The sequence below is a fragment of the Pleurodeles waltl genome, chromosome 4_2 (genome assembly GCF_031143425.1).
Source record: "Pleurodeles waltl isolate 20211129_DDA chromosome 4_2, aPleWal1.hap1.20221129, whole genome shotgun sequence".
NCBI lineage: Eukaryota > Metazoa > Chordata > Amphibia > Caudata > Salamandridae > Pleurodeles > Pleurodeles waltl.
The window spans coordinates 441,775,766-441,799,996 of NC_090443.1; the positions used below are offsets into that span (position 1 = coordinate 441,775,766).

Below are 24,231 nucleotides of genomic sequence, written 5' to 3' on the forward strand. Positions count from 1 at the left end.
AATTAACATATGTGCACCTGCGTCAGGCATATTTTTGCAGTCCTTTCATTGTTTAAACGTTATGTTAAGTGAATTACCTGGAACCACTGCTTCCTGTTATATAATTACATCTCCACTGGCTCCAAGTGGCGTCTAGAGTCACGTTAAAAACACTAACATTCACATTACTGCTGAGGCAATCACAGTGGGCACCTATAAGTTACTACAACCCCACCATACACTCAGAAACCAATGGCATGCCACCTGAAAGCAGGCCCAGCGAGGATCCTACAAAGAACCGAGGCATGGGAGCCGGTCCCAGTGTGGTCGGGGTCCCAGATTCCCCACATTACCCCATGTACCAATGGGTATCCCACGTGCACACGTTTCAGAAGCCCGAAGCTGAACTCTTCGAGCTCGTCCGCGACTGAGTCTTGATAATCCAAAGGTGATCAATATCTAACGAGGAACATTGATCGGTACAGCTTTTTGAGAATGTGGTACATTACAGACAGCGCTGCACACGCGAGCGCTAAGAAGCGACAGAGCCTCCCCAGCGAGGATCTCTGTAGTTCGGGGAGAAAGGAGGGTAGATGTACAAAAAATACGCAGATTGCAGAACAGAACAACAAGCTAATTATTTTAGAAGAGATGGGTCTGGCAGAACATGGGACTGGAACAGATGTAGGATCAAAGACGTGCGTAGGAGAAAGGCGTGGCAGAGGGCTGCAAGGGAAGAGGAAAAAAAGGGATCTGGGCTCGAGTAATTTCATCGATCCACGCGTAATTCCACGTAACGGTTCGAATTTATTACTCAGGGTCAATATGCGCTGGTCAAAGTACTGACTTCACATATCTATCAACCTGAGCCACTCCTGGCATCCCCAGTCACTTCCGCCCTCCACGCCCCCGAACTTTCGACCGAGGATGTTTATCTCTGAGCAATGAAGGAAACAGCTACTCCTTATGGCGGTGGCTTCACATGAGAACCGTTCTCAGTTTCTAGTGTTCCAGCTCCTGGGGACTGCCGGGTGGAAATCACCGGATGCGAGAGGGGGAGGGGCGATAGATTTGTTCAGTCCATTAAGCACTGCGTAATAGCTCACTGTTCCCTACAGGCCGCCAACGTGGCCTGAGGCTGGGACGGTGTCGGATACCCCCTCTCGCAGGCACTGGGAGGCCCCCAGCTGCTGCCCATTTACAGATCTGTCAAGCACATGCATCTGTGCCTGGCTGGTGCCGGGGAACGCAAGCGCATTAGCTGGCACCGCTGTTCGCTGGTACTAACACAGATAACCGCATACTGGGGCAAAGAAGCAACCACCACTGCTGGCGGTTACTCTAGCAAGCAAACAGATGGCTTACCACCACCCACACGAGAAATGAACGGAACAAGCATACTAGGAAACGAAGAGGCAGTGGAGTACCACTGTTGAGTTTACTGCAGCGGTCACACACGCTTTACCACCACTCACACCAGAAACCACAGAAGGCACGTGCAATTCTGGGAGTTGTAGATCAATGGAGAAGCACCACTGCTAGCTGTTACTACAGAGAGCTAACACGTGGCTTACAACCTCTCGTACCAGGAATCAATGAATGAACGAACAGGATTACGCATTCTGGGAAACGAAGAGGCAATGCAGCACCACTGTTTTGTGTTTATTACAGAAGGCAAACGCGTGGATTACTCACACTTGTAGCAGGGATTAAAGCAGGCAGGTACATCCTGGGAGCCCAAGGGCAATGCACAAATACAAGGTTTGCAGCTACAACAGCAAGCAAACGCACGTTTTAGCGCCATTTATACCAGGGATTGCAGCAGATTAAGTGCATATTGGGAACCTAAGAGGCAAGGTAACCACCGCTGCTTGTACTACGGCAGGCAAACGCATGACTTAACCACACCTAGCCAAGCGCATCCCGGGGCCAGAGCTGCCAGGCCAAGTGTATAGTGGTATTTGAAAAAGCAATGAACTGCCAATACTCTAATCTGCAATTGGTCTATTCTATCTATGAACCCAGGGTCTAGAACACCACCACGAATCCATAAGAACTGCTCTGGAACAGCTGCAATTCATGAGAGTTTAAGACTCGCCTCTCCAGGAGAAAACTGCTTCACATGGCAGTAACAATCCAACAAACAGCGACCTCTCTTATCAATCGAGGACTGCAGGCCCTGCACATTGCTTCGCTGCCGTTTTGTCTAGCTTTGGGCTACACAATACATACATACATACAGGCGATCCCGGGTAGCAAATGTATATGTGGCACCGACCTGCCACCACTGATAGTTGACGTCACCTCAGCGAGGTGCATCCTGGGGGCAGAGGAGGCAATGAGCCGTCCCCGCTGTAAGCTGGTATCACTGTACACAGAGGGCATCATGTAACCGAGTTGAGGGGTATCAACTACAGAGGCTTGTAGCTGGGTTCACTATTGGCCGATTATTACAGCAGGCAAGGCCATATGAGGGGAGAGAAGCAATGAGCTGGCACGCCTAATGGCTAGTATTACAGGAGACAAACACAAACTGGGCACCGAAATTGGCACAGGGGTGTCACCGCTCTTAATAATGGAAGGATGAGTGTCAAGACGGCTATTCCCTTTCCGCTAACATTGCCTCGTCTCCTCACAGGAAGATAAACAGTTCTCGTTAAGGAAGGATGAGCTAAGGGTCCAATGTGCCTTTGGGAAATAACAGAGTGGCCTGCTACAAAGTGCCTAGGAGGCAAGATACAGCTCCATGGAAACAGCTATTGATAAGCTTTTAAAACGTGCTGTAAAGTCCCTGCTGCCAATCCCCCTGAATAATCTAAGCACCAGTGGCAATGCCCCACAATAAATTAAACAGAGAAGCTGGCAGTTTATAGCATTTCTCAACAGGGAGGCGGCGTCCTTTGAAAACAGTGATACTACATTAAAAATTATAAATTAATTGCATTCTCGTTGAACGGTCTGTGCCTCTTTGTAAAGTGCAGGACTGGCGCGCTTCGCCCTTCCCCGAAGTATTTACCGCGCCGTCAGTACAGGTAAGAGCAAACCACTTCCTGACGACGGTTACCCGCTGTCATTTTAACACTGCGCATCTCAACCCTTTTCCAACGTCATTTACCGGAAACAACGGACAACGGTTTTCAAAGCTCATTAACTCGTGTCTGCGGCTTATCTTGAAACCTGCTTGCGGGCATATTACTAGCCACTTATTTCATCCAGCGGGTAAGCCAAAGTCTTCCCCTGAGGAGCTCCGGGGCAAGCGGTTCACTCAATTATGTTTTTTTTAAAAGGTTTATATATTTTGAGGCCAGTTCTTAAGTCACGTGTGCAGTCTCAGGGTCACGGTCAAAGTAACCAGGAGCAATATTTCTCTGCAACAGCAATGTATGTACGAGGCAGCATTCAAGACTGCTGTGGAGTCAGAGGCCTGCTTCGATCAAGGATAGAGACGGTACATAGCTGCTACCGTGACGTCACGCACCTTACGTCACTAATTTCACATCAGGTGGAACAGATGGAATTCCGCCTCCGGGACAAACCACTGAAACGATGTGGGTAATTTTTCAGTACAGGACGATGTACTGTTCCAAAACCAGAAAAAGGCATGGGTTGTGAAGCTGGCAGTAGAGGGAGACACCCCCTTTGAAATAGTGGCTAAGCACAGGGGGCCTTTGAGTGCAGGATAGGCAACCTGTTGAATATTCACTTTAGCAGTGGTCTGGTCATCAGGAGGTGCTGCCCGGGCATCTATATTATCGTTCAGGGGCCGGACAAAGCTGCCTCCAAGTATACGAACGAGTTACAAAGCGTCGCAGGAGAGTGAGCAGCTGCTCAGGAGATGCTGCGTCTCTACATTTGGATACAACCCTGGAGCAAAATTTTTCCCCGAGCCAAGGGAAAAGTGAAAAAAAAGTTATTGGAGCACAGGTCTCCACTTGCCAGGTGACAGGAGATTAAGCCTTGAACAAGGCAGGCAGCCGAGGTTAGAAGCCTCCGTCAGGCGCCCAGAGCCATCTCACTACGTGGCAGAGGCCTTCATGAAGCTGGGTGCTCCGAGCAAAGCCACAGCCAGCCCGACACTATGGGCTGGGCAGCCAGCTCAACGCTCCCCCCACACACATATTGGGGCTGTAAAGGAAAAGGGGTGGTTACCAGTCTATCGTCAAGAGTTCACTTCTCTACACACCTGGCCTTGAGAACCAGTCGCTCATCATTGTGGTACCACAGGAGTCCTGGGGAGGGCTCCAAACAAACTACGGGCCACCGAGAAAGAGCGACCTCTCCTTTGATGTCACTTAACTGCCTACACTCAATTACCGAAATACATTTGGGCTCCACCTTTATTAGATACGGCTGCACAAGAAACCACTATGGGCACGCAACCAGCAACCCATGGTTTATTAGTGCCCAAACTTGTGTTCGGGCCCGATGTCAGCTCGACTCCAGACAGACAATTTCCTAGTCTGCCTATCAGCGGAACCAGCAGCACGGTCAAGCAGCGTTTTGTTTTTTTTATGCATTTCATCGTTGTATTGTATTCAACTATTCAACTCACCGCAGCAATCGATTCTGACACGGGAATAGAACTAATAAATTAGAAGGGATGGTGAACACCGGCATCTCATGAACGAGTACAGATGCGTTTACTAATGGCACTGGGTGTAAAACAACTTTACCTAATATAACCTGGGTATACACCAGAAAGAAGCCGATATCATTTCGCCCACCGGGTCATTGCTGAAGCTTGACTTAGGGTAAATAAAGTAAGTGGGCTGAGCCCTTCAAGGGCAATAACACTAGCAAATTTGAGATCTGTCAACAATAATTGTAAAACGTCACTTATGCTGGGTGTTAGACCTGGCAGCTTTTTGGTGTGTCTCCCTTGTCTTTTTGCCTTCTGACCTCCTGTTTTTATGGTTTACTAGACTCTGTTTTTGCTGGTTTGTCTCTGCGCACCTTACCACTGCTGATCAGTGCTAAAGTGCAAACACTCCTTAGGTAAATTGTACTGTTGATTGGTTTATCCATAAATGGCATATTTTATTTACTGGTAAGTCCCTGGTAAAGTGCACCAGAAGTGCCAAGGGCCTGTAACTCAAATGTTACTAATGGGCCTGCAGCACAGATTGTGCCACCCACATAATTAGCCCTGTAAACGTGGCTCAGACCTGCCACCGCAGTGTTTGTGTGTGCAGTTTCAAACTGCCAATTCAACCTCACAAGTGTAACCACTTGCCAGGCCCAAACCTTCCCTTTTGGCACAAGTGAGGCACCTCTAAGGTAGGCCCTAGGTAGCTCATGGGCAGGGTGCAGTGTATTTAAAAGGTGGGGCATGCACTGCTGTGTTGTACATGTCCCAACAGTGAAATACTGCCAAATTCTGGTTTCACTGTTGTAAGGCCTATCTATCTCCCTGATAGGTTAACATGTGAGCTGCCTTTAAATAAACTTTAAAGCACAGATTCCCTTTGAGGGCAGATAGAAATATGAAGTTTGGGGTCTCTGACCTCACAATTGAAAAATACATTTTTTAGTGAAGTTGGTTTTTAGAATGTGAGTTTGAAAATGACACTTTTAGAAAGTGAGCATTTTCTGGCTTAAACCATTCTGTGACTCTGCTGGTTTGTGACAGTTGGGCTGTTGTGAATTCCCTCTAGACAGTGACACAAAGGTGTCTGGAGGGGGGTAGCCTGCATATCCAGATGGGGCATCTGAGCTAGAATGGAGGCAGGAGTGGTTTTACACCTGAAAGGACTGTGCCGGCCCTCACAAAATGCAGTCTCAAACACCCTGGTGTGTGTCTGAGGTCCGGCCTGGCCAAGTAAGGATCTTGCAGACACATGAGACTTTGCTTTGAACTTTGCCAACTTCAAAGGCAGAAAGGGGTATAAGAAAAAGACCCAAAACCCCAGACTTTTAGAATCAAGAGGAACCTCTGCCAAGGAGAAGAGCTGGAGGAGGAGTACTGTCCCTTTGCTGTTTGCTTTGCTGGACTGGCCTGCAGTTGCTGCTTCTGCCTGAAAGGAGTGCAAATGGTGAACCTTGCTGTGTGTCCTGCTTGAGAAAGTTCTCTAAGGGCTTGGAGTAGAGCTTGCCTCCTGCTGAAAGTCTCAGGGACACTAAAGACTTCAGTTTCCTCGACCTGAAGCACTGGGAATTGTGTGTTTTGTGCTGTTCATGAGGAGAAACCATAGTGACTCCACCAATGAAGGCGCTGGCCTGCACCATGGCCTGCTGACACCGCAGAGTCGCATTGCTCAGCTTCGCACCACGACCATGGTCTCACCGACTCAGTCATTGGACGACTTCACCGAGCCGCTGCCCGCACGGTGGCCTGTGGGGCCCGCACTCTGGCATCGCCTGCTCACACCAGAGTCTAGGCATCCCCGACAACAACACTCCTGCTGACAGTGGCACCGCTGCCTGCACCGTGGCCACCGCACGTCACATTGTCCCACTTCGCACCGCAGCCCTGATGCCATCCACACCAGCGCTCCCGACTTCCTCAGCCGGGAGTTCGATCTGCAAGGCGTGCAACTTCAAGGGCCGATGACTCTGGAACCGACAACGGGACGCCGCTCTCTGGAGCTCTCGGTGAGGATCACAACACCCTGCAATTCCAAAAGGTACTGTTTGAAGATCTTTCCAATACCGTACCTGGCCCACAATGATAGGGCTGGCCTGAACTGTTGGTTTTGTTGATGACGATGCCGTGATAGCCCCAGGTGGAGCTATTGACTTCAAGAAACTAATTTTTAGTAAATCTTGCAGAATTCATATATTTATTACTGTATGGTGGATTTTTATCATACTGGGTCTTGTTTTATACAGACAAATATTGGCTATTTTTCTAAAACTGGTGTGGTGTCCTTTTGGAGTGTTTTCATTTATTACTGTGTGTTATGTGCAAATGTTTTACACATTGCTTATGAGATAAGCCTGACTGCTCATGCCACGCTACCAAGGAGGTGAGCAGGGGTTAGCTGAGCGGGTATCTCTCTTATCCTGACTAGAGTGAGGGTCCCTACTTGGACAGGGTTCCAACAGACTGCCAACTAGAAACCCCATTTCTACCACCGGCCCTCTTTACATTTTACTTCATCTTGCATTCCAAAGTAGAATTTCTTCCCAGATGTTGCGTTTCTGAAGCTTTTTTCTTAGCATCACACAAATCCTGTGTGCTGCATATTATGAACTGAGACATCTCCAGGTGTCAGGGTGAGTTCAGGTTATGGGTGGGTGTTTGTGACTGGGCATGATTGAGAGCTCATAGGTGGAGGCTGAAGGCAGTGCACATTTCTGATGACTGTCTGTTATCAAACCACATGTGCATCCAGTCCTTTGCCTCTCTGCAAAGTGCACGCAGCAATGATCACATACGTGCCAATAATAACTGTGGGAAGGATGTCCACAACAGCTGAAAGCTGGACTGCACCAAAAGAAAATGTAGTGCTTACACATGGGTGGGTGATTGGTGCATGGGAAAGATGGTGAAGTGGAGGAGCTGAAAGGTGGGAAGAGGTGAACAGGAGTGATTGAGACATCTGAAGAGCGCTCCCTCTTGCACAGACCTAGCAATGTTTAGTTTACAGACTCATATTTTCAGAATTAATTTTTGTTTAAATGCTAATCATCCAGAAAAATGATTCCTTCTTTATTTGATGCTGCTAGCATGCACTGGCAAAGCCAGTCATATATGTTTCAGGAGCTAGTTCCATGGTGTTATATGCCTTGATGACATAACAGAAAATTCACAGAGACAGGAAAATACACATGCTGTATGAAGCACAGGATTTTAGTTTACATATTTTAAGCCATGCCATTAATGATATTAGCCACGCCTCTTGGAAAGTATTTTAGTTATGTTTCTTACAGCACCCCCTTTTTTAAAGATCTCCCATCTTTTTCATCACACTTAAAGCACTAAGTACATACACTTGGGGAGTGCACTTCAACACAAGCTACCCTGAGACAACTGTCTTCTGAGGACTACATAGGATGATTTGCTGACCTTGTTTGAGAGCCAGAAGATGCCTCCTTTCACAGATTAAAAGAAAATTGTTAAAGTATTGGGCAACTTATTCTGAGAAGCTGTGCGCTCAGAAGAACTAATGGAATCTGAGTAGTAACATTGCAGGAGTCAAGTGTGGAAATATGACAATGAATTCTACCAGGGCGAGGGTACATGCCCCAATAAACAAGAGGACTGGGGTGATGTAAAGCATTCTTTAGCAAATGTGGTACATGCAATGACAGATCAAAGCAATGCTTTAATCTGGATGAGAAAGGTGAGGAAGCTCTAAAAGTGGTGTGGCCAAAGAAGTGTAATTAATTATCCTTTTTAAGAGATGTTGCCCACTTAATCTAAAATCATGGGCTTCGTAGTGTGCCATCAGATGAGTAGATGGGTGTGTATAAGACTTTTCTGTCACTGCACCCAGAACACATCCCACAACAACCAACACAAACCTCATTACCAATGTATGAGATTAATGGGTAACAAGACTGATTTTGTTGTCAACAATTAAAAATTAAAGTGATTCAATCCTGAAAATTTGAGTCTGAAAATTCAACATTACTTAGCTCTGTGGAAGGGATAGTGGCCATCGGAAGATCCCAAACACTCCCTTTCTCCCCCTCACATCAGTTCCTTCTGCAGTCTCACTCTGTTAAACACGTATACCCTTCTCCCCAAATCTTTCTGAAATCTTCCATGTGCATAATTCACTTTCCCACAATTACAATTGCCCTATGTACCACTGCTCTGTGCACTTCTTCTGAGGCCAAGAACTTGGTATGCAAGTAGCCTGCATACTTTTGACTCACTCACAGGCATTGTGAGAAATTCGCACTGTTTTCAGCTTCAAATGTGGAGCTGTCAATCATAGAACATCAACACCCCGCCACCCACAACGTAAACTTAAGACACTTGGAAGTGTCTTAGATGAAAGTATGCACTATACTAAATAGCATAAAAAGACCTCTTCAAAAAAACAAAACACACAGACACACACATCTTAAGGAATGCAAGCCGAATTAAAAATTATGAAATGTATATCATCACTGACATGGATTGCCTTAAGGGTTTTAACAGTCGTTGGTCAATCGATTGGTGTTTTGCCAGTAATGCTAAGGAGGTGAATAGACCAGTTTCAAAATCCGTTTTATGGGCCGGCCCCCATTCACAGCCCTTAAAAACAATTTTCTGTTTTATGCCGCTTCAATTGCAAATTTGGCCCATACGTACGACCACATTTTACCACACACAGAATTGGTAAACCCCTTGATAGACTTGGTCATTTATGTGCTATTTGACTGTCTCGTGGGCTATGCTGACGTAAAATTCGTGAGCATGCATTTCTCTAAAGTCTAAACTGTCCCCAAGTCTCTTGCGGAGAATAATCCGCGAGGATGTCGGCACGCTGGTGGCGTGGTTGTAATGTCTCCTCGATCGGGGCATGAGGACATTCCCTCCCTTTTATGGCTCCCGCGAGCAAAGTTTCAAATCATTTAGTTAAACAGTATGCCAGAATAAAGACGAGTCAGTTGGGGTGATTGGAGAACACGTGCTACTCGGGTCTGAAAAATAAAATTTCCAAACGAGAACTGCGTGGGTACAAACTACATCTGCTGCACAGTGAGGGGGAGGGAGGAGTCTGAGATTTAATTTACTCCTTAAAATAACTGTACTCCGCTTTAAAATACGTTCTAGCTTCGTTCGATGTTCTGGATGCTTCCCCCACTTTCAACTGCAGTCCCCACTTGTGCTTCGCTAGGCCTTAAAGAGTAGAGTTCAGCTATAAGAGAAAGGAGATGGTCTTCTAAACTGGGCAGATATTTCCACTGTTAACTTGTGAGCAGATCGCGCAGTTGTTTATCAGCAAAAGGCAGTCGTCGGGATTGTTCTCCAATATATTTTGTTTTTCCAAAAAGCTTATGGGTTTTTGCCATTAGCACCAGTGACCAGTCACGATGCTGACATCTCTGAAAATATATAATGACCTCATTCACAATGTATTTTTTTTATAGGCTGTACTCATTCTTACATAATTAACCTCTTCCAGAGCAGCGCAGACACAATGACAATTGAAAAACTACAAGTTGGGCATTGTAGGAAGTGAGGGCCATGATTCTTTCCATTTTGACCCGGCCTCCTAATCCTGCTCTTGGCTCACACAACCACCCCGTTGGCAGGAGGGCAGGACCCTCTTTTTTTTTTTTTTTTTATTACAAAGGAAACAATCTCTTAGTACTAATGCACCCACCTCCTTCACATCTGAACACCCTTACATGGTGTGTGGACTGGAAACAACATTTGATTGTAGCCGAGCCTCATTTCTGTGTGCATCTCACGCAGGCTATTAATTTTTACCCTGAATAGACTGGTAAGAACTATACTGTATACATGTTTAGGTCTGCTCTATATGAATGGTAAAGGATTAGGACTCGTGTCTGCAAGAACTTCTGTTACTAATTCTTTAAAATGCACTTAGCAGGGACTTTGGCTCCACTAAGACAATTGTAGCCCTCATCACATGCTAATGATTGTTTGGTGTATCATTCTGCGCTCTATAGAATACTTGCATTGCATCAAGTACTATGTCACATCCCAGAAGTACATAAAAATCACACGTTAAATCTTCATCTCAGACACATTTTGGGTAGAAACCCATATTTTTTTGTTCTTCGCCGCAGGTTTTAAAAAAATGTTTTATTCAAGACTTAAAACGTAAGCTAGACAAATCGACTCTGCCGATGCTTATTTTTTCCGTACTAACTTTTTTTTTTTAGCTAGCGTCCGTTCTCAAACTCAAACGTATACCAGTCCCATCACCCTCCAGTTTATATCCTTGCCTTGCAAGGCTAGTATCCCGCATAGATAAAGTTGGTGTGTACCGATACAGCCTTTACTCAAGCTGTGATTTCAAAATAAAGCTACAGATCGTTCTTCCTTTGTTCTCTCCTAGGATGCAGTCAGACATGCATCACAAAATTCTTTCACGTCGTAAGCCCGACGACAGCTCCTAGTTTTCACAGTCACTGCACTAGGGCGTTCAGCAGGTCTCGCTGGCTCTGAACTTTCAGTGAAATATTCCAGGACAGAAGGTTTCTGTAACTTCCACTGCTTGCTATACTGCTTTACTTAACTCACTTCCACAACATTCAAGAGGAGCCTGTGCTCATTCCACAAGAGTGGAGGCAGCATCAGTAGCTTTCCAGAGACATCGCCCCTGCAAAGCCCTCAAAAATGGTGCGTCGGCAAAGCGGTCTAGCCCCCGTCACTCCCTTATTATTCAACGCTGCTAGTTCCAGAGAAGATGCTCTGTCTGGTCACCTTGTTCTTCAAAACCGGTTTGCTTAAAGCCTGAAAGGTGTCTTTGCTGCCTTGTCTTCCACCCGACTCATGCTTCCCAACCGAGCTCAACAGAAAGAGTGGATATGTGTGTCCTGTTGAGAGCTTAACAATGAAACAAAAAAGTCGCAGTACGTTGGCATGTCTACCAGGACTGGGAGATTGCACGGTGGTCACGCTCATTCCCCGAGGAAAGGGCAGGTACAGTTAAAGAATTTTAGTACTGCAGCATCAATTTACCACACAAAGATTCACCTTTGAGGCCCTGGTGCTTCAAGGCACTTCGACATTGTCAAATGGCACTTTTTTGGAGCTTCTGAGGGCCAAATGAGTGTATTGAAGCATGCGTTTTTTTCAGCACAGTACGAGAAGAAATGCAAAGTTTCTATTTCAGATTATTTTTCTCAAAATCCAATCCTGTGTTCAGTCCAGTCTGCAAGAGAGGGGGCCAGCTGGGAAAGAGAAGCCTTTTCCACAGGCCCTGTAAGGCAGAGATCTGCATGTTCAGCTGTCATCCACCACAGGCATGAGAGGAATCTAGGATAATAGGGGAATTCTGCCAGGTCTCACTCCCTGAAGATAAAAGCAATGAAAATAGACTCTCCCTTAGAAGAGGGGGGTCTGGCCTCAAAGCCCACAACTCTTTAGCTGAAGGTAGCAGCAGATAAATTGCTAGTGGGCCGCACAACATCCTTAAAGTAACGGACATTAGTAGTTTTTTCCGGGTATGACATATTATCCAACTGTAGTTTTCAGGCAAACCCTGAAAAAGAATTGCAACTGGGAAGGAGACAACACTTAACAGACACAGAGGTGTGCTTTGGGAGACGGGCCTCCAGAATTTCACTTCAGTGGGCGCAGAAACAATGTCACACACGTGCTCAGCAGAAGCAAAATGGGAGTGCGTCGATTCAGTTACCGTTTCTGGCACAGAAGCCATTAAGTTTCGAACCTAACATTTTGGAAACCAATTCACATCTTGCGAAGCCTAAATAATTACGTGTAAAAATTTGGGATTCATTTACTGCCTTGACAAACAACTGGAAGTCAACTGGATGAGACGCCTGGGTAATCTTTGCAAATTACATTGTGTAAGTAATATAAAAATCACTTTTTTTTTTTTTTAAAGGAGGCACATTCTGTGCCCAGGTGACTGGTGGGAGGGTCTCGAGTCGAATTTGAGACAGGAGAAAAAAAAAAAAAAAAAAAAATGACTGCCTTATTAATAATACTTCAAATGCTCAGAGTCCGGCAGTCAGAATTTCAACACACTGCATTCAATAGAAGTGTTTTTTTTACTTTGTATTCATGTTTTTGGAGGGTTTTTAGAGATGTTCTAGAGCAGGTTACAAGTATCATTTATTAAGATAATGGTGCCATTGACCTTCATGAGCTTTTGAAGAATGGACACTCATCCTTTAAAGCGTCTGGTCCTTTGGGCTGATGCGACCTGTCCCAATGATGACTGGGTAATGCCACTTAGATGAAAGGCCCATAAGGTCACCATCTATGGCAAAGTCAAGCATTTCAAATGGGACGCAACCCTCTTCGCAGCTCTATCTGCACTCGACCAAATCTGGCATGTTTTTTTTTTTACCTCTACAGCAAGTTTAGATGCAGGTGGAGGGAGCAGGTGTACCATGGAAAGGGATTCCTCACTTTGTAGGCCGCAGAGTTAGAAGACAAATGGCTCTCTAGCTATAGTCTGTCTCATTTTGCAAATTGCCCTCTCCAAGTGATCTGACCTGCTTGGGTGGTCTGTGGTCTTCCAGAAGCAGCAAACTGAAAGGAATTGGGGCCACTTGGCTGATAGAGGCCTTCCATGACACATAGACGATCACAGGTGAAACTCCTTGGAAGAGAATGTAACAAATGATAATACTCGCCAGAGCGCACTTCTTAGCTTTTCACTCCACAATGTAGTACTTCCCCCCCCCCCCCTTTTTCACTCCACAATGTAGTACTTCCCCCCCTCCTCCCCCCCCAAAGGACATTGGTAAAGTGGTCTAGTCAATCTCTTTGTTGTGTCCTAAAGAGTAACAAGGTGCGAGTTCAAATGAAGATAGCCCAGTATTCATGTATAACACACAGAATATCAAGAGACTTTGGCCACTTTTTTTACTTTATTTGTCCACAAAACACAAATGCCTGTGTTCCACCTACCACACATCTAAATTTATGAGCAGATGTTTTCTGCTGTGGTGAGCTATCACAAGTGAGGTCAATCGAAATGATAATCACCAGTGTGTTGTCGTCATGTGGCATTTCTCACAGCTAGATCTGTGTGTCTACAGAATGCCAATCCATGGTATCATGGAAGCTTGTCTTACAATTATGTCATTTCTATCAGTGCACAAAAAATTCCTTTCTGTGTTCCCTCCACCTCTTTTCATTGGTAGTATGGACCAGAAAGGGCTCGGAGCTGCAATGACTCTCTACCCCAGTCTGAGTGGCAAAATGTGGTTCTGAGCCACATACAATACTGCGAGGTGCAATGGAGATAAAAAATTAAAATAAATGTACAATTGAACTCAAGTGTTTTGGCATCCATTGTACAAGCCCATTAGGTGGCCACTGAAGGACACGGGAAGACTTACCAGCAAAAAAAGAAAAAAAAAAAATGTTACTTAGCTTGACAGTGTTGTGCCAGTCGATACGTTGTAGCAGGCAGATATTTTTGGATTCAAAATTCTGACAACCATATGAAGACATGGAAATTATTATGCATGTCTTGTTTCCTGACTCTATAGGATATTAAGCATTATTCATGGTGGCAGTTTTAGCCTTTACAGTTCCTACTTTGCCATGTAAGTTTTTATTTTTTCACTTTGTATAATTTCGAACTTTTGCCTTCGTTTTCCTCCAAATTGCTCTGGGGCTATGTTGTGCCATGACATCACCCAAGCATTTAATCCCATTGACTTATAACCATTGCTCTGCAGAACAAAGCATGAGCGATGACCTCGCCTTAGAAGAGGGACCCTAGTTGCCTCATAAGTGCCAGATATTAGATTTCGCACCATGACAAGTAGCTTTTGTGTTGGCTATAATACTGGAAGAGCTCATTAAATGTAATCTCTGCCCACACGAATTTGTCTTTTGCTACTTTAAAAAAAAAATAAAAAAAAAAAAAAAAAAATAAAAACTTATTTTTTAGAGTGCTCCCGGCCTCTGTGCGGAAACTAGGGCTGATGTCCACATTAGTAAAGCACTTTCCGTGTCTTTTCTCTTCCAAGCGCCTGCTGCTCCACCTTAACAGTGCTATAAAGACAATGTTAACATGGTCCGTGGGAGCTTCCTGGGGCGGACCAAGAACTAGAGAAAGAACCAAACCGTTTTCTGATATTTAGACTTAATCTGACAGGATGGGTGACATGAAGCAAGTAGTATTCGAAGAGAAGGACTGAGGAAAAAAAGCATTACTGGTTTGATGATCTCTTTCTGTCACCCGGCATTTGCCCATCAATCTAGGTAGGTCTAACAGTGGCAATTCTTTGAGAGCTTCTCATGGCCAATAGACCCGCTATTCATGTCTCCTTCACACCTCCACACCCTTCTGAAAATCTTTAAAGCGGTTATGTGAAAATATGGCCATGCACTACCTCTTTGATGCAGATTCTGGGGTCAGATGCCAAAGTGTTGTAATTAATGTGTACTGAGGCTACACCCAAAATCCAACAAAATCACAGGAGGGCCACAGTGATGTTGCATTTCACCAGAATGGAACAAACTCATGCTAGAGAGAGGCAAGTTACTTACCTGTAGTAATTACTCTCTGACAAGGCAGCTGTAATAGCAACAGCCAACATCTTGGTTTCAGCACCAGCCCCTTCCAAATACGGAGAATAAAGATGGCTGCCATGGGCTGCATCATTTCCCAGATCCCCTGGTCCAGGTACCCAAAGCGGTTTGAGGTGGCACCAGAAATTCAACCAGATTTTTCCTTTTTTAGCTAGATCATAATGATTCTCAGCTTGACAACAAGTGAGGCTACAGTCCACCCAACAACCCAGCCTCATTTTCTGACTGGACAACACATTCTACGGGAGCCTACTATAATTACAGCCACGATGTCCTTTCCTGCCACCCTACTTTAGGCACAGTCCCTGAAGGGAAGGACAGCTGAAGACTACCACACCCAATCACATACTCTTAGTGCACCACACTCCCTACAGAAAACAAATACACAATCGGGCCCCCTCCCACCAATAAAGACATTTGGACAAAGCTATCTAACTTTTTGCCACACTCCAGTCTCAAGAGCAATCCAACAACATAAAAAGGTGTCCTTCAGTCCAAACTGAACCATAAAAATAACATACACTACCATCTAGTCCAGGACTGCCAACAGTGTCAAGCAACCTTGGCAGCCTCAAAAGTGAAAGACAGTCCACGTCTGGTGGGTGACTGTGAAGAATGTAAAGTTACCCAGCTAGCTGCAGTGTGGTCCCAGACAGCTCAACGCCCCACCCCAGACTTGAATAATAAAGGCCACCTCATGCGAGTAGGGTTTCTTGGCCAAGAGACCGTGCTCTGAGTTGCTGTATTCCTACAGGGAACCGGTCATGCCAGTGCCCAGAGCAGCGTGTGCCAAGGGTCTCCTCGGTGGAGTACAGAGGTACAAGATACCCCCGCAGAACCCAAGACACTGCTGTCCTCGTATTAGGGCCTCTTTGCGAGGACACCACGCTTGGTGCTGCTCAACTCACACTCAGACGGTTCAGTGGGGTAGAGAGGCAGAAGTGACCCCTGGGGCCCTTAGCATGAATCTATTCTTGGGCGGCCTCTGGTGACCGTTTGGTGCCCCCACAACACTCTCCATCCGACTGTCAGGACCTCTAGCCTACAGAGGACTTCAAGGAGTCCCACGGCAATACCCAGGGCGGCAGCGAGCACTGACGCGACGATGAGCCGGCGTCGACTTGGTACAGTGCCCTCAGGGACCCACCCATGACAACCAACACTCAGAGCAGCAAACGCCACGGATACCCCGAGGGGCGCTGCGGTGGTAGGGATCCCTTGGGTGCCAACAACCGAGAAACCAAGGAAACAGCGGTCTGGACCACGAGGTCCCAAGTGTTCATCCTCTGCCGCATCACGACAGACAATAACTCAAGGACCACACAGAAGAGGAGTTGGGAGGGAGGCCCGGCCACACCCTGTGACAGGATGGCGGACCGAAAGCACTCGATGGAGCCTTTTCGCGCGTGATCAGAGAAACGAGGTTATACTGCCGTATTCGTTTCTTTCTCTAAAGAGATCTTGTAAATATCTCATGGCCGACAGACAATGCCGGCAGTGCCAGCTTCCCCTGGAGACGCAGGGCAGCGGCAGTAGCACACGGCGCTGGTTTCACATGGGTGCAAGCTTCCTTCGCCAACACATCAAGCCCAGCCTATGCTGCAGCAGCGGAAACCACCAACACACTGAACATAATACATGTATGTGCTGCAGAAGCGGCGGCGGCAGCAGCGCAAGTTTGACTTCCGACGGATAGCAGGCACCGCGCAGTGGAAGCAGCGCAGGCTTCCCGCACACAAAAGCATAAACAATAGAAGAGCAAGCGAACTCCTCGGTCACAATAGAGGGTGCAGTAGCACAATCTTCCGTCACATACCTAGAAAATGTAAGCCACACGAATCAGCCGTGCAAACGTGTACAGAACAAAACGTACAGGGCGGTCAAATGTGCAAGCTTCCCCTGCACTGGAGGCAGCAGGAGTTTAACATTTCCCCACACACAGCACCAGTAAAGAAAGCTTCACTCATACACTGCACGGCAGCAACGCGTGCTTCCCTGGAGTCGGAGCAGTTTCCCCTCTCACAGCAGCAGCGCTATACTTGCCGCCCATGCTGAGCCCGCTTTCTTACCTCCCGCTGCTCCCCAACAAGGTTAGTGCCGGCACTGCTCTGGGTGGGGTTGTGGGTGGAGTGCTGCCGACCCTGAGCGGTTGCGCACCCAGGCTCTCTGGTGAGCTGCAGACCGGCTGTGGGACAGCCGGGTGGGGTCTGGGATCCGAGGCCGCCTTTGTGCGCTCCTCGCCGTTCCCTTCCTGCTCGCACTGGGTGTGTGATCCTCAGACACCGAGACAGAAAAGGGGCGGTGGCCGGGCCGGCGGCATCAATTCCCGCGGCAGCCAATGGGCGTGCGCCGCTCGGGAAGCATGATGTCACCCCGTCCCGGGGTGGGCGAGGGGGAGGAGTATTGTCTCTGGTCTCCACCTCCCCTTCCAGGGTGGCAGCTGGTGGGTCCTTGCAACGCCGGGTGTGAAGGGGTCTAGGGGTGCCTGCAGTAACCATTCCCTGCTTGCTGCATGCACCCCCCTTCCCCCCCCCCCCCCCCGCGGGACAGCGCAGCCCCACACAGACCCTCACCCCAGTCCATCTGTGCTTCCCTGCGTGGCACTCTTGCCGACTCCCTCCAACTTATCTTTGCTGCATGCCACCTCTAGTTAGAACCAAATATTAACCTAAAACGCCCCTTAAAGCTGACACACAGGCCCTGGACTCCCACCTAACGATTAATCCAGAATGTTAGTTTCTCTTCCTGCAGGGACACCGTTTTATCCACGAACCACCCTTTTCTCATGAAGGCTTGCCCTGAGCCCCCCCATAAATCTATGATGCAGAATAATTCTAGCCGAGTATGCCCCCTTACCTAATGGCACCCTTCGTCTATGACGCACGTCCCCTCCTTCTATACCGGACGCCCCCACTTTGAAATGCTATGTTAATGTGTTGCCCATGACCTCACCCTGTAAGTCCCTACCCCCCGTGCCCCGGTACGGTAGAAACGTCACCCTCAAACGTCTCCTTGCATCTGTGCTCCATGCCCCCATCCTGCTGTAGGAGCCCCACCCCTTCCCCATGTCCCCACCACATAAAGGATAAAGTAGTTCTTTTCTGTTTGTCGCGCTTGTCTTGGGCACCCCCTGCTGCCTAGTGAAAGACCCCTTTCATGGTTTCTTTTCACTGGAGCCTCCTCATTCACCCTACCCCCGCCTGATCACCGCCCAGCCCCCACTCCCCCATTTTCTATTCTTTCTGGAGGTGCTGAAAGCAGGCAGCGAGCCGACACCAATTTACTCTGCTTCATACTAACAAGCCCCTAAGAGGGCGCAGCACGTCTGTGATTGTTGGCCGCCTTTGAAAGATGTGCGCTTTTTCCTGGGAGACCTGTATCTCGTCTTTATTAATTTTTAGTTTGTCTTTTATATGCAGTACATATATTATCCAGGCGGTTGTAAGGGTACTGTACAGCAGGTTTTCCCCCCCAGTATATTTGTAGTTTATTAATCATGATGCAGTTAATTAAAACCTTTACGTGATAAAAAAAAAAACAAGGGTTGAAGAGGGCAGTCTTACAAAGACCGGTTACTCGGGGATAATATTTTATCAAAATATTTAAATTACGCAAAGTATAAAAAGTTCAGAGTTGTTTGTGTGAACATAATGGCGTATGTAGAGGGATGGCCTCAGCTGCCATTCAGTAGAGGACAAGGGAGTGTTGTCTTTCAAAGAAGCATTAGGGGGTCTATCTTATTTCAGATGGGATGTCGATCAGTATATTAATATCAAAGCCTGGTGGGAAGCAGGATAATGTTAGGATTGTGTTGCAATGCTTAATACCAAGAAGGATATTAGTGCGTTGCAAATGTTTGTGTGTGGTTCCATAAAATACAAATTTTCTCCCTGCTAGAAATGGGGTCTCAAGTTGGGCAGTGATATACACCCTTGTCCGAGTGGGGACCACAATCCCAGTCAGGTTAAGTCACAACACAAACCAAATTATCCTGTGCCCACCATAGCATGGCACTGAGCAGTCAGGCTTAACTTATAAGGCAATGTGTAAAGTATTTTTGCAGAACTTTATACAATAACACAGTGAAAACATCACAAAAAGGCACTACACAGACTTAAAAAAATATATCATATTTATCTAGTAAAATTATTGATAAACAATGCAAAATCAATGTACAGTAATTCAATTATGTGTTCTTTGAGGTTTAAATCCAAATACAGTACTGAGAAGACACAATAGCTCTAAATTGGGCTATCACAGCATCACGAACGGAGTCGATCCCAACAATCTGACGCCACTGGTGCCCATCACAGAGACACACAGACCCCCAGGTATAGCACCTTGTAAAATTGAAGCTAATGAGGAACAAGTGTGTCACATGGAGTCGGAGAAAGGAGTTGCTGGACTCAGTGCTACGTCAGTCCCTTGAAGTGTCTGGGGAAAGAGGCATTGGTTCCTCGCTGTGAAGCAGGTGGAGGTGAAGCGTCGATACTGCTGGATGCAGGGGGAGATGATTAGGCACCATCAGAGATGGGTCGATCATTTGTGACCCAGCGGGCTGCTGGTTCTGGTCCATCAGGGTGTTATATGTTGACTTCGCAGTGTGGCAATGTGTCCCAGCGTCGGACTTGCATTCCAGGCTGGGGTTGTTGTGTGCAGTGAGGTCCACCGAGTGGGAGCAGGCTGCGGCGTCACTGGCGTCGCCCACGTCGTAACAAAGTCACTGAAGTCAGTGTTCTAGCAAAAAGCTAGCAGTGAAGGTCTTTATAGTCCCAGAGACCCCAAAACAGGAGACAAGCTCAATCCAAGTCCTTGAAGAGCACTTTTGGGGGAAGGTAGAGTCCTTACAGCACAGTCAGATGCCAGCAGGGCAACATCAGTCATTTGCAGCAAAACAGTCCAGTGAGTCCTTTGGGCAGCCAGGCAGATCTTCTGACCAAGTTCAGGTGCAGGTCCAGAAAGAGTCTGAGATGGTGGGGTCAGAGACCCAGTTTATATACCCCAAATTACCTTAGAAGTGAGGGAGACTTCAAAGAGTGGTTTTGAAGTGCACAAGTTCCCCTTTCAGCCCAGTCCTGTCTCCCAGGGTCCCAGTGGGGGGTTATCAGTAATTTGTGTGAGGGCAGGCCACTGGCTTTTGAAATGTAAGTGTCAGGCCCTTCACACTTCTAGCCCAGAAAGACCCATTAAGTACGCAGATGTGACTGAGTGTTTTGTGCTTGTGGGTGTCTGGGTGAAATGCACAAGGGAGCTGTCAACCAGCACAGACCAGACGTTGATTGGAGACAGACTGTAAGGCACAGAGGGATTTAAATGCAGAGAAATGCTCACTTTCTAAAAGTGGCATTTCTAAAAAAGTAATATAAAATCCAACCTCAGCAATAAGCAGGATTTTCTATTACCATTCTGGCCATACTAAATATGACCTAGTTACCCTTTTCAGATCAGAATCTATCACTCAAAAAGAATATGAGGGCAGTCCCAATGCTAGTCTATGAAAGGAGTGGGCCTCACAGTAGTGGACAACAAATTTAGGAGTTTTCCAATACCAGGACATATAAAACACATATGTACATGTCCTGCCTTTTACCTACATAGCACCCTGCCCTTTGGGTTACCTAGGGCCTACCTTAGGGGTGACTTATATTTAGAAATAGGGGAGTTTAAGGCTTGGAAAGTACTTTTAAATGGCAAGTTGAAGTGGCAGAGAAACTGCACACACAGGCCCTGCAATGGCAGGCCTGAGACATGGTTAAGGGGCTACTTATGTGGGTGGCACAATCCGTGCTGCAGGCCCACTAGTAGCATTTCATTTACAGGCCCTGGGCACATGTGGTGCACTTTACTAGGGACTTGTAAGAAAATCAAATATGCCAATTGGGGATGAACCAATGTTACCATGTTTAAGGGAGAGAGCCTATGCACTTTAGCACTGGTTAGCAGTGGTAAAGTGCGCATAGTCCTAAAACCAGCAAAAACAGTGTCAGAAAAGTGGAAGGAGGCAGGCATAAAGTTGGGGGATGACCACCCTAAGGCTGTCAGGTCTAAAACTCCCTTACGTAGTGAAGTGTGTTATGTTTCAATGCTTTTTAAGTGATGCACATTTTTTAGGCAATGATATCTTCTGTTTGACAGGTAAAATACGTCTCATGATGGAAAGGTGCAAGAGCTTTACAAACCACTCTGTACGGTCCCTTTCCTCTCATTTGGTTGCCTTTAAATCGACTGCTGTAGAGGTAGATGAGCCAGCGGATTAACAGGGAGAGCTGAGCCAAAGATGATGTTAGAAAATGTCAAGGTGTCTTCAGAATTCAAAAAAGTGTATTTAACACACAGAAGTATTTCATCTTAGTACATCAGGTCATATCTCTGCATTGAGAAGCATTTATTAAAAGCGGTGCTTTTAAAAAATTAACTGAGAAACACTTCTGCCCCGCCTAATGACAATGTTATTAGTGTATTAGGAGGCACGTAAGTTGTCAAGTTTACCCTGTTTGTGGCCTAGATTCTTATTATAGATGAAGAACATTATAGGTTATTAAATCAACCGCAAGAGAAGTTTCTGTACAGGGCACATTCTGAGCACATATATTTGAAAATGCTCTATGTGACAGCAAACAAAAAGTGAAACAAAGCAGTTATCTAGGATCACTTAATTTGATCTGACAGGGAAGCGGGGATTGATCCCAGATGCTCCAGTTTCATATTGTGCAATTCATACACTAGATGTGTATCTCTTTCTGACATTAAAGGTTAATGCTTTCTTGCTAATTCTTGGAAAATGAAAGTGGGTGACAGACAGAATGCACATTTTATTTTTTGCCGTTTTACATAGCACAAACCACACAAGGACATGAACAGACACAAGCTATGTTACAAATCTGTTTTTTTGCCGCAATAGGGAGGCCAAAAGATGCTGAACCGAGGCCAGGACTTAAACCTGCTTCCCTATGCTATATATTCAGCAGCTGTAGCTAATAGGCCACATCCCCCCTCATAAAAGCTTGGCTGGTTTTGGGCTTGAAGTTGCCAGAGGACTTTGAGTTGAGCCAGAGACATCCATCTGGTTCGAGCTTTCCGAGGCTCGCACACCATTACTCTGCACATGGAGTATTCCTTGTCGCTGTGCCTTCAGCTGGATATATGGAAGCTAGAAGGCGGTCTCTCACACTCCTTGCTGAGATTTTCCTCAGGGCCTTACTGTGGGGTGGAAGTTGAAGTATGTGTCTAGTCAATCAGAGACTATTTCTTCTGCGTGAGCAGGGTGTGGCCATTAGAAAGTGTGTTACTGTCGAAAAGAGCACAGTGCAATGTGGGACTAAGAGCGATTGTGCTGTTGCATGTGTGTGAGAGCATGGTTCAGACTTGTAAAAACTGAATTATCCAGTGTGAATGGCAGTGCAGTGTGGTCCAGTAGAAGGTGTGCCTACCACAGTGTGTGAGGGCTCACTGTTGGCCATTAGAAGCTGCACTTCCGGTTGTGCATGAGTATGGTGCGACCCAGTGACAGTTCCTCATTTGGAGATGCCTACAAGTTTGATGCCTGCCACTACTGGTTGTGCATGAGTTTGGTGTGGACCAGTCACAGGGGAGGATTCGGTCTTGAACAGTAGTAAGTGTGCGAAATTGCATTTATCCACCATGAAAAACTGATGGAATTACTTTCCAAAATAATTCACAGCTCTAAATCACTTGGCCGTGTACTAGACAGTGAACGCAACCAACATGCATGCACAAATGCACTGGTGAAAGGAGCCCACTATTAACTAAAAGACAGAAAATCTATCATAAATGATGTATCTGTTGATGATCTAACAAATCTCTGATGTATTATTTAACAGTGCCTACTTTTCAAACTGTGCTGCTTGCATCATCATCATGCAGATTACAAATGCCAGTTTGATCACATTGTGTCTTTGCTTATCAGACTTCTGTAACTTCCTCTCCAAGAATGCTGTATGCTCAGATTAGCATCCATCATTTGGAAGGCATTCAATTGAAATACTTCATGCTACCTGATAAAGAAATTAACCCTATGAAATTGGAGGCATCTTCATGCAGGAATACGTTCACGCTCATTCTGGGACTTCAGGTCCAAGATCTGTAATAATATATCCGCGGAGATAAGGCACGACTCATTCTTCACAACTTTTAAATCTGCCTAACAATACATCCGCTACTGACCCCACAGCCCTGCCAAGCTTTCCAGGTCTGTATGTAATGTGCTGGTCTGCTCTAGTCCAGGATTTGTATTGGAATTCTGGGACTTGTAGTCTTGTTTATCCCTTTATACAACATGACTCCAAGTCCCTGAACTCAAAGGAAAAACCCTGGACTGGAGCAGCACATCCCACACGGACCTGGGAAACTTGGCAGCTATGACCCATCTCTACACACTTAAACTTTTACCTTTCTTTCATGAACACCCCACTACTGACTCGTCCTCCAGTCGCTAGAAGACCAGCGCTTAATTTGTAAATAAAAATGTGCCGGTGCCCAAGGCCCTCCTCTTAAACATGCGGCTGCTGCAATTAAATGTGGGAACACAGAATACTGAGGCAGCGTAATCCTGAAGCCATCTCCGTCCTCGTCAATCCATTTAATGCCACTCCCTGCCCCTTCAGATTACTCTTGCAGCTTTCTACTTTCTGCCTTTGTGATGCTTTTTCGTTTTTCTCTTCCTCCGTCTTTCCCATATGTGTCTTTTGTTCGCAGCAAATGCTTGAGGCAGAAGAATAAGTCCCGGCCCTCAAAAACAAGTCCTGGTGCTCAGCACCGGAAACAACAAGCACAAATTAAGCACTATAGAAGACCATACATTAGAAGCCACCCGTTAACTAGCAACGAGCCTCACCTTCCTACTCCTGGCACCCATGGCCAGCGCTCTTAGGTGCCCATGTTAGTGAAACCTTGTTGTTCCCCCATCCTTAACAAATTGTTTACGAGTCATCCCTAACCGTAAGACATCCCAGATTTCAAGAGAAAGTCCCGGATTTTCATCATCGGCCCCTGCAGATTTCAGTAAATTTTGTAAATGTTCTGGTTATCAGAGAGGGTCGACTGAACACGGAGGATGGGAACGTTTTATGTGTTCAAGTAGC

General features: G+C 46.3%; 1 protein-coding gene across 1 annotated transcript in view; it reads right to left on the bottom strand.

Annotated features, from left to right (window-relative positions):
- The window catches only part of LOC138292877 (mucin-17-like), a 70,805-nt gene extending 53,409 nt beyond the window's left edge, over nt 1–17,396 (bottom strand). The window contains exon 1 of the mRNA XM_069231724.1: nt 17,200–17,396. The gene's annotated coding sequence lies outside the window, so the exon portion shown is untranslated. The remainder of the gene's footprint in view (nt 1–17,199) is intronic.
- Nucleotides 17,397–24,231: the final 6,835 nt, after the last annotated feature.